We start from the raw sequence: 10,000 nt of genomic DNA on the forward strand, positions 1-10,000 counted from the left end.
TTTCGGCCAAACGAGGCATGACTTATGCCTGTTTAAAGTCCGCCTTTTCAAAAAATTGCTATAGCGCCCCCTTTTGGCCAATTGGAGTGAGATTGGTTTCAGTGATATTTGGAATGACCCTGTACATTTCTGCCAAGTTTCAAAGAAATGTGAGTCTGCATGTATGTTTTAGGCACAGATGAATCATTTTCATAAAACTGTAATAGTTAAAATCTATCTCCTCCTGGGATTTTTGAGCAATCTGCACGAAACATTTTACACATGAACTTTGGACCACTGCCTACAAAAATTTCCAACGGATTTTCCATAAGTGAAAAAATGCAGAAGTTAGGAGCCAATGACTGTTTTTCATATAATTCAAAATGGTGGGCGATCTAAAGGTCAGAGGTCAAAAGTCAGACCACGAAAGTTGTCGGGCATGAAGAGACGCATGTGTGTATCGAAGTTTCATGGTTGTAGGTCAAACAGGGCATGAGTTGTACCTGTTCAAAGTTGGCACTTTCAATTGAGTGCTATAGCGCCACCCTTTGACGAATGAGTGTGAGAATTATTTCTTGGTAGTTTTTCATGAGCATCTACCATATGGCCGAGTTTCGTAAAAAGCGTATGCACGGTTAAGCCAGAACTGGCAAAAACAAGTATTTTTCAAACTGCTCAAAATTGCGGAAAATCTAAGGGCGGAGCTTAATGGTCAAATCGATACGTGTGTTCCTCATGAGTCAAGGCACATGTGTAAGCAAGTTTCACGACTTTCGGCCAAACGAGGCATGACTTATGCCTGTTTAAAGTCTGCCTTTTCAAAAAATTGCTGCAAAGTTTCAAAGAAATGTGAGTCTGCATGTATGTTTTAGGCACAGATGAATAATTTTCATAAAACTGTAATAGTTAAAATCTATCTCCTCCTGGAATTTTTGAGCAATCTGCACGAAACGTTTCACACTTGAACTTTGGACACTTTCTACAAAAATTTCCAACGGATTTTCCATAAGTGAAAAAATGCAGAAGTTAGGAGCCAATGACTGTTTTTCATATAATTCAAAATGGTGGGAGATCTAAAGGTCAGAGGTCAAAAGTCAGAGTGTGAAAGTTGTTCAGCATGAGGAGACGCATATGTGTATCCAAGTTTCATGGCTGTAGGTCAAACAGGGCATGAGTTGTACCTGGTCAAAGTTGGCATTTTCAATTGAGTGCTATAGCGCCACCTTTGGACGAAAGATTGTGAGAATTATTTTTTGATCGTTTTTCATGACCATCTACCATATGGCCGAGTTTCATAAAAAGCGACAGCGCGGTTCAGCCAGAACTGCGAAAAGTGGCAGAAGAAGAAGAAGAAGAAGAAGAAGAAGAAGAAGTGACAGAATACTGCCAATAACAATACGTGTACAGAGCAGAGCTCTGTCCCCGTAATTAGATAAGTGGTATGATGAATTGTGTAAAGTGATTCACACAGAACTAGGGAAAGATGATAAAAGCAAAAGGAAGGGACCTTATAAGCCATATAAATCACATAAGCCATATTGGAACCAAGAATTGGGGACCTTATGGTCTGAGATGCGTAATGCAGAAAAAAAAATATTTACGTTCTGAAGGAAAAGACCAAAGAATCCAAAGCAGAAGTGCATTTAAAAGTAAACAATATATGTTTGACAAGAAGCTCAGACTGTACAAAAGGAGGTACCAGAGAGGCCTATCAATGAATCTAGAACACACTCAATCTAACAACCCTCAGTGTTTCTGGAGTGAGATTAACAAACTGGGCCACAAACGGCATAGGGAGATTCCTATGGAAGTTTGGCAAGGGCAAGAGTTGTCCTCAGACAGAGAGACTGTGCTTGGGGAATGGGAGAAGGGATTCTCTGGTCTTTTAAAAAAAAATTAAATCGGTTTTGACGAGAGCTTTTATGCTGAGATATGTTCACAGAAGAGAAACTTAGAGGAACAACACAGTGACAATGAGTTGAACAGAGAGTTGAGTAGGGAGGAGATTCAACAAGCAATTGACATGGCTAAAAGAGTAAAAGCTCTGGGTATTGAAGAGCTGTACAATGAGGTGCTTAAATCACCTAAATTGTCTGATGTGCTATATCGTTTATTTAAATGCTGTTTTAATTCTGGTATTTTGCCTTCCATCTGGCTGATATCCATTATAAATCCAATACCTAAGTCTTCTAAAGATGATCCAAGGGTACCATTAAATTACAGAGGTATTAGTTTACTTAGCACAGTTTATAAATTGTACTCTTCTCTTTTAAATCGTAGGTTGATGGCATTCTTGGAACATAATCACCTTTTGGAAGATGAACAAAATGGTTTTCGTAAAAAAAAGGGCCTGCATAGATCACATACACACAGTATGTACTATAATTAGAAATAGAATGCAGGAACATAAATCAACCTTTGCATGTTTTATTGATTTCCAAAAGGCTTTTGATTTTGTTGATAGAGATCTTCTTTTATTTAGGCTGCTTACAACAGGAATTAATGGTACATTTTATTCCGCTATCCAGTCCATTTATAAAGCACCTGTGGCCTGTGTCAAGCTAAATTAATTTTATACCACATGGTTCCCCACACCATCAGGGGTGAAACAAGGACATTCGCTTTCCCCAACTCTCTTTTCTATTTTTATAAATGACTTGGCAAAGGAAATAAAACAGATGGGAGTGGGAATAACATGTGGAGAAGAGAAAGTGAGTACTTTGCTTTATGCAGATGATTTAATTTTTATGGCCGAGAATGAAGATGACCTGCAGAAAATGTTAACTTGCGCTGATGGTTGGTGTAAGAAATGGTGCCTTTCTATTAACCCAAAAAAGACAGAGGTTATGGAATTTAGAAAACCTGGTAGGAAAAGAAGTAAATATCAATTTCACTTTGGCTGTAACAAACTTGAATTCACAAGCAAGTATAAATACCTTGGACTTTTCTTTGATGAACATATGTCATTTTTACACGGGACATCAGTGCTAGCAGACTCGGCAAGTAGAGCTCAAGGAGGTATTATTGGAAAAACCAAAGTCTTAAGATACATATGGGATACGCTACATATACTCAGTTATACCAGTCATGTGTTTGTCCTATCTTGGATTAGGGTTTCAGGTACTTTAACAAAAGTGTAAGTGTGCATAATAGGGCCATTAGATATTTTCTGGGAGTTCACAAATTTGCCGTTAATGGTGACATGGGATGGATACCGTGTGAAGTTAGGTGGAAGATTAATGTGATAAACCTGTGGAACAGAATGCTTGACTTGCCAGATGACAGAGTGACAAGTAGAATTTTCAGGTGGGATATTTTAATAGGAGGTTATTGGGCACTGGAAGTGTCAGATCTTCTCCAGGAGCATGGACTTGAACATCTCTACATCCACAGGCGGAGGGTGAATGTGGGGATGTTCAAGGAACTGGCCATGATGAAATATAGAGCTAAATGGTTGGAAGAAATCAATGACAAACCTAAACTACGTACATATTGTCAGCTTAAAACTGTGTATGAATTTGAAAAATATGTTGTGTATGATCTATCTAAGAGTCAGTGATCTCTGTGTGCACAGTTTCGCTCGGGAATATTGCCACTACATATTGAAACAGGACGGTACGTTGGAACAGAAGTAGAACAAAGACTATGTGGCTATTGTGACCTTGGTGAAGTGGAGGACGAAACCCACTTTCTATTGTACTGCCCATTTTATCATGATTTAAGAAAACATCTATTTGACAAAGTACATGTAGGTCTGTCCCTGGATAATAATAATTTAGTTAAATATTTATTTGATAACCACACATTCGCAATTTCAAATTTTATCCATAAAGCCTGGAACCCGAAGAAAACATGCAACTTATGCATAGTTACACTGTGACGGATTATACCAACGTGTTCTCACCCCCAATCCTTGAGTTACTTGTATTGAAAATACAATATTTGAGTTAACAGTATTGTCCAAGCTAAACATTCAAGTCTGTCTTCTGTTCATTCTCTCTCTCTCTCTCTCTCTCTCTCTCTCTCTCTCTCTCTCTCTCTCTCTCTCTCTCTCTCTCTCTCTCTCTCTCTCTCTCTCTCTCTCTCTTGCCCTCCACTCTCTAGTTTGAAAACTAGATTACTAAATTGTAATTCTGATCAGTGTTATGTACACAGTGTGGTAATTATTGATTTTGTTTATTATTATGTATTATTTATTATTATTATTATTTTTATTTTATTTTTATTTTTATTTTGTGTTAGCATGTTGGCACTGGAAACATTGTTTGATGTGTCTGAATAATCCCGTAAGGGATGGGCTGTGAAAGGCAGCCGGACACGAAAATAAATCATTCATTCATTCATTCATACACTTGAATGAACTTTATTCATACAGGTGCAGTGGAGGGTCTTTACTTGTACACAGTGTGGAAAACTGTTTAATCACAAGAATAATTTGAAACAACATATTAATGCTCATATAGGTGAAAAACCCTTTACTTGTATAGTTTGTGGGAAAAGATTTTCACTAAATAGTAATCTGAAGATACACATGAGCAAATGACATCCACAAGGATTGATACAGGGGAATGGAAAAACTGAAGTTGCATGTGGCAAATATAAATGCAACTCTTAATTTCAACAGATGGATTCACACAGGAGAGAAATCTCTTGAACATGAACATGCTTTTTCTTGAACGAAAAACATTTTAAACTAATAAATACCTCCTACTGTATAACCTATATAACATAATAAATTAGGCAATTAAACAGGCTCACTTGATTACTTTATTTCTCTTCCCTGCGGGATTTGAGGAAGTGGGATTTGAGGAAGCAAAGTGCATTGATTGATTTGTCGCTCAGTCTGTTTCTCAGTTTGGAAATACAAATCCCACACACTGAAAAGGCTCGCTCAGCTTCCATGGATGTTGGCTGAATGGTCCCAAGAGCCAAGTAGAGGTGTTGGAGATTTTCGGGCCGAACTTTGGTTGCATCGAAGAGCGCAAATTCCTTCGAAAGGATTTTCTGCAGGTCATTACCAGTCTTTTCCTCAAAGTCTGGGCCTTTCATGCACGCATCGATTTCTTGCTGCAGGTGGGCTTGTAGGCTCACGGTAGTCTGACTCTGCTCTTCTGATTCCGTTCCCTCATCAGGTGGTTGGGGTTCTGGTATTTTTGGAGGGCATAGCGAACGGCACATCTCCTGTAGTCACAATGACTGGGTTTTGCAGGTACCTAAACAAATATTCAACACAATTCCTGAAGGCTGGATAACTCATCATCTTTGACAATCAGCGCTGGCTGGACGTCAATCAGTGCTTTGGAAACGGGTCGATGCAGCATAATGTAACGGTCCACCATGTCACTCACACTGTCCCACCTTGTGCGACAGTGTAGATGGAGCTTCAATTCTTTTCCCAAATCTTCTTTGACGTAAGCCTGTAGTATCTCGTTGGAACGAGGAGACCTTCGGAAATGTCTGGCAATCTTTCGAACCTGGGTGGGATAGTTGTACTATTAACTCATTTAGAGTCACTGGACGTAAAATACGTCCGTTCTAACAAACGCCCTGAGTGCCACTGAACGTAAAATACGTCCGGGAAAAAAAATGGAGCTTTTTTTTTTTTTGTTTGTGTTTCCACTAGATGAAACTCTTCCCCAGCCTGTGACAAAATTTGGGGCTTCTATCATGAAAAAAAACATGAAATCATGCCATCAAAAGTCAGGGTGACCTAAAATCAAAAACATCTTATTTCGAGTTAGAGTGCTTCTGTGTCAGTCATACATAAACATTCTGTGATGATCATAGCCGCCGTCGACCACGTGATCAAAACAACTCGTGGGAACACACACACACAAACACACACAGAGCGTGGGGAAACAAATCATCGGGGCTTCTTTGATGCACGAACCACGTGACAAAACAACTTATTAGGGCTTCTGTGATCAAATACCCCCGACATCATGTCATGGGGTCAGCTTGGGGACAGCTACACACACACACACAGGACATGCCTGCCAAGCAGCCAGTCAAGAAGCGCAAGCGGCGCTCAGCCTCCCTCGGGGGCAGGCAAGCGGCTTCTGTCGGCGACGGCGATCCCGTCGCTGGGCCCAGCCGGGCCAGTACCGGGATGCGTCAGCAGACCATCCAGGAGGCGTTCCGTCGCGTCGAGGTGCCGGTGACCGGAGCCTCCGCGCCCGTTGCCTTGGTGCCCGTAGAAGAGACAGACTCGGAGGTCTCTGGCTGTGAGGAAAATGCTGAACCGATCGATTGTCTCCGTCGCAGTGTCAGGCTGACGATAAGTCGACGTGAGGTTCTGGAGAGTCCATTCAACAGTCAGAAATCTCAGTCCGATCCGTCCGACACGGACATGGAGTCGGATTGTGATGAATGGCTTCCCTACGAGAGAGTGGAGGACGACACGCAGAGCAGACTACGTTCTTTCCCAGACAGCAGTGGTAAGACGATTCTATCTGTCTGTCTGTCTGTCTGTCTGTCTGTCTGTCTGTCTCTGTCTGTCTCTGTCTGTCTGTCTGTCTGTCTACAGTTGTCCATGTAACATGAAAGTATGTTGAAAGATTTGTGCACATTTTTCAAAAATAGCAGATCTACAAGCTCATAATGGGGCATACACTCTCAGATTATTGACCTGTAAGGGTCCATTTGGTTCTATTTGTACACTCTAGACCTGGCTGTATGGGTCCATTTGACCCCCCCCCAAGGAACCCTGAGGGTGTTTGAGATTCTGTCTGTCTGTCTGTCAAATATTTTTCAAAAATAGCACATCTACAAGCTCTTAGGAGTAATTGACAGTTTTTTGTTATAGAGAGATCAGATTTTTGTGTGTGTGTGTGTCTGTCTGTCTGTCTAAGATTTTTCAAAAATAGCAGATCTACAAGCTCTTAGGAGTAATTGACAGTTTTTAGCGGTGCCAACCGCTCTATACGTGGCTTTGACTCGGTGTCTGTGTGTCTGTGTTTCCGTCTGTGTGTCCGTGTGTCCGTCTGTGTGTCCGTCTGTGTGTCCGTCTGTGTGTCCGTATGAGCCCGGGATGAGCACGGCAAAGAAGCAACACATACAAACACACGCACACACACACACACGGACTTGGAGATTGCCTATGCCATCTCTCCTCTCATTTGCCACACGTGCCACCGGTTATCAAAGGGGGGTCCAGGGACCCCCAGGGACGTCCGCCCGTATGAGCACGGGATTTTAAACAGCTATAACTCCAGTTTGCAGCATGCCACCAAGTACAAATTTCGTATGTGGACTTAGACCACCAATACGGGCCGAGCATGAATTGCTCAAGCCCCGCCTCCTCTGTCTTCCCATTGGCTGGCCTTTAAACAGCCATTAGCCTTTAAACAACTCAAGTTCGCAGCATGCTACGGAGTACAAATTTTGGACATGGACTAAAACCACCAATAGGGACAAACTGTAATTACTTAAGCCCCGCCCCCTCTGTCTGCCCATTGGCTGGGCTTTAAACAGCCATTATTCCAGTTTGCAGTATGCTACCAAATACAAATTTGGTAAGTGGACTCAGACCACCAATAGGGACGAACTGAAATGAGTGAAGCCCCGCCCCAAAGGCACCGCTTCCTTCACACAGGGTGTGATTTTTTTTGTTATAGAGAGATCATTGTGTGTGTGTGTGTGTGTGTGTGTGTGTGTGTGTGTGTGTGTGTGTGTGTGTGTGTGTGTGTGTGTGTGTGTGTGACCCTGAGGGTCCCTGCATAACTAACTAAGACAATTTTAGTACATTTTTATCGTGTTTGAGATTCTGTCTGTCTGTCTGTCAAAGATTTTTCAAAAATAGCAGATCTACAAGCTCTTAGGAGTAATTGACAGTTTTTTTGTTATAGAGAGATCATTTTTGTGTGTGTGTGTCTGTCTGTCTAAGATTTTTCAAAAATAGCAGATCTACAAGCTCTTAGGAGTAATTGACAGTTTTTTGTTATAGAGAGATCATTTGTGTGTGTGTGTGTGTGTGTGTGTGTGTGTGTGTGTGTGTGTGTGTGTGTGTGTGTGTGTGTGTGTGTGTGTGTGTGTGTGTGTGTGTTTTTGGGGATTCAGATATAGATAAGAGTGTCTGCTAATGCCTGAAATTTGTGATTTTGTGGACATCATATTTACCTACCAATATTTTACTCTGATTTTAGACTCTGAGTTCAGTGAGGAGGACAGTGAGGAGGAGGATGGCCCACTACCTGCTGATGAAGAGTTGGGAGTTGCCAGAACAGCTCGTGGTAAGAACAAAAAGTTATTTCCCTGCACATCTGAGATGAAATGTAAGGTTCCATTTGGACCCCCCCCCCCTCCCCCCCCCCCCCCCCCACACACAAATACAAAAAAAGTGTAATATGTATTATATGGTAATTATGTATTTCTGTAATTTACAGGTAGACCATAGCAAGGGAAGGGGCGTCGTCGTGAGGAGGAGGAGGAGGGTGCGGAGGGTGCACTATCACCTGATGAAGAGTTGTTGTTTTTTGCCAGTACAGCTCGTGGTAAGAACAAAAAGATAATTTCCCTACACATGTGAGATGAAATCTAAGGATCCATTTGGAACCCCCCCACACAAATACAAAAAAAGTGTTGTAATATGTATTGTATGGTAATTATGTATTCCTGTAATTTACAGGGAGACCACAGCAAGGGCGTTGTCGTGGGGAGGAGGAGGAGGAGGAGGAGGAGAGTGCGTCTGATGAAGACTTGCGTGTTGGCGCTACAGCTAAAGGTAAGCTTTTTCTTTTTATTACTGATCTTTGTGCCTTATAATACATTATGCATTATACATTACATAAGAGCCAAGATGTCTACAAGTGCCCGCATCGCGGGAATCCCGGTGTTAAACCCTACTGATGAGGACATAACAGGGGTCCTGAATTCATTACAAACTATGCAGAGGTCCATGCCATTTCCCTGCCAGGTTGACACCCTGGTCAGAAAGACTACTGTTTAAATGGATCCCCATTTCCAACATAACGCAAGACAACACTTTGAACCGATCTACAAACTTGTGAGTGAGCTTGTAGATCGGCTATTTTTGAAATATCTTTCTTGCAATTTGAAAAAAATAAAATAAATAGGGATTAAGTAGTTGAAGAAGGGCTACAACACTGATGATACGTCCCAGGTGCATCCATGTGATGTTTTTTCGTTATAGTTATTCTATTTATAGACTACGTGACAACCAGGAATAGATTGGTGACCACCGGAGAGACACGTGACAGCCGGAATGTAGACGGCATCCGGGAGCAGTTTGGGTTGGCGCCCCAGTCTGTGTCTTCCGTGAGGAAGAAGACCAACAAATCCACGGTGAGGCCTTTAGGAGGGCCATTCAAGCAAGCCGCAAAGGGAACCTGCAGTACCACCACGGGCCAAGACACCATCACACCAGAATGAAATGTTTGGAGCGGGGGAGTCTGGTGCAACGCTCAGGTCCTGGACCTGGTGAGACGGAGGAGGAGCCCGGCTAGGAGGCCATCCACAGAGCCTAGTCCCTCCACGTGCCAGAGCCTCTCCTCTCCCCCATTCCTGGCAGAGTAGTTTCGGACAAGCGTATTGAGTAGCCCTGTCTTTCCCTATTTAGGACTGACCGTGGGTAGCTACCTGGGACGTAAGTCGGGGCTTGATCAACCCTGGCTGGGTCACCTGGGCGAGGGTGTATGTTGCGAGACCCGAAAAATCATATGACCCCAGGCTACAACACTGATGATACGTCCCAGGTGCATCCATGTGATGTTTTTTCGTTTTGAAGAACTATTGCAGCATGTGTTTTAAAGGATGTGTAAAACCCATGTACACAACCCATTTAATTCAATCTCATACTCAATACAAAATGATGTCTTTGCAGGGCGGTGTTGGTCTGGGCTGTGGAAGGTGATTCTCCCTCAGATAACAAGCACCAAACCCAGGACCGATTTGCTCTGGCAATGCTACAAAAACAACTACCAGCTGCGCTGAAATGTCAATCTAAATAACGAGCAACTATCAGACAAACCGCATGATCAGATGGACCATCTTGAAATGAGCG

At 42.4% G+C, this 10,000-nt stretch overlaps 1 protein-coding gene across 5 annotated transcripts in view; it reads right to left on the reverse strand.

Annotated features, from left to right (window-relative positions):
* Positions 1 to 10,000, reverse strand: part of LOC311041292 (protein NLRC3-like) — a 109,956-nt gene that overhangs the window by 41,441 nt on the left and 58,515 nt on the right. The window lies entirely within an intron of this gene.

Source organism: Gymnoscopelus microlampas (genome assembly GCF_963454915.1).
Source record: "Gymnoscopelus microlampas genome assembly, contig: SCAFFOLD_52, whole genome shotgun sequence".
Lineage (NCBI taxonomy): Eukaryota > Metazoa > Chordata > Actinopteri > Myctophiformes > Myctophidae > Gymnoscopelus > Gymnoscopelus microlampas.